General features: G+C 39.0%; 1 protein-coding gene across 1 annotated transcript in view; it reads right to left on the minus strand.

Annotated features, from left to right (window-relative positions):
• LOC101856102 (sex peptide receptor) overlaps positions 1–1,212 on the minus strand; it is a 60,694-nt gene extending 59,482 nt beyond the window's left edge. The window contains exon 1 of the mRNA XM_005100038.3: positions 709–1,212. The gene's annotated coding sequence lies outside the window, so the exon portion shown is untranslated. The remainder of the gene's footprint in view (positions 1–708) is intronic.
• Positions 1,213–1,483: the final 271 nt, after the last annotated feature.

Below are 1,483 nucleotides of genomic sequence, written 5' to 3' on the forward strand. Positions count from 1 at the left end.
ACACACACACACACACATACACATAAACACATACACACACAAACGCACATAAACACACACATACAAACACATACACACACACACACACACACACACACACACACACACTAACACCCACATACATACATACGTACATATTATACCCCTCTTTATTAAAGGCACGTCCTTTCTTCGATCCAACCATTCTCTAATTTCTTGTCATTTCTAGAAATTATAAAAACACATTTTTAAGAAGTGAGGCGCAAATTATAACCTTCTTATTAGGTTTACAATAATTGTTCCAATATTAAAACGAAGCATATGAAATTATCTGTTTTTCAGTACAATAATTATGTCAAATCAGTTGATTATGGTTATCAGTACTTTAAAATCATTTCACAGTATATGAAAATACAAGAGGTTTCGTTTATTCCTAATTAAGAAAAAAAAAAAAAGAAGAAGAAATTCGATTGCCCGCCAGCAAACCTCCATCTAAGGAAAAGAAAGAAAACAAATACATGAAAAGAATACAATATTATTTTAAAAAGTAAAACAAACAAAAAACCCACTAGAAATATACACGAAACCACCAAAACAAAAGAAAGAAAAAAAGATAACATAGAAAATAAAGGTAAACAATATTAATAATGATAATGAAGATCGTGCTATCGAAAAAAAATAATAGGCAACACAGGTGCTTCATATTAATGCCACGTTTGAAAAACTTACCAATAGGCAAACTCTAGTCCATCCTTTTGTAGAACAGAAATAATTCCAATCTCTTGAAATGCTCGTTAATTCTATCAAGCCATGGCACTCGCCGACAAGGAGAGTACAAAATGACACTGGGAAGTCCCACAAGAGCGGCCCACTGAGTGATATAAAACAAATGTAAAAGTTCTTCTCTCCAACAGCATCGCGAGATTAATTTGATCCCGCTGCTGCCTCATCCATTCACAGGTCTGAATAGTGCTCGAGTTTTGCTACACTTCGGACCAGAGGTGGGCAAAATCCGGATAATCTATAAGGATAACCGGATAATTCTCAATGAAGCATTTATCCGAATTCAGACTCTTCACACTCTTTCCTAACCCGTTTGCCGAAGTGGGTGCATCCATTAATTGTTGAATTAGTGCTGACCCGTTTGTCGATGTGGTTCTAACCCTTTTGCCGAAGCGGTTCATATCATACTATTTCACGAAGAGGTCCACTAACATATTATCCACTTTTTGCAACTCATTGCCCAGTTTAACTTCGAACCAACTCACGAGGGAAGAGAGAGAGACTTGAGGCCTGGGTTGCCCGCGAAAATGGGGCGGCGGACAGCAACAGAGCGAGCCAGGAGGGCTTGCGTCGCGTGTGCGTGTGTGTGGGTAGGGGGGAAAGGGGGGGGGTCGTGAATCGGTAACAGTACAATAGCTGTTACCAGCAGGACGTACATTTATTTAACTAGTTCGCTCAGCATGAAGATCTGGTTGGCATCCCACGTACATGATGCGCGTAC

This window comes from Aplysia californica, unplaced genomic scaffold (genome assembly GCF_000002075.1).
Source record: "Aplysia californica isolate F4 #8 unplaced genomic scaffold, AplCal3.0 scaffold00234, whole genome shotgun sequence".
In the NCBI taxonomy this organism is placed as follows: Eukaryota; Metazoa; Mollusca; class Gastropoda; order Aplysiida; family Aplysiidae; genus Aplysia; species Aplysia californica.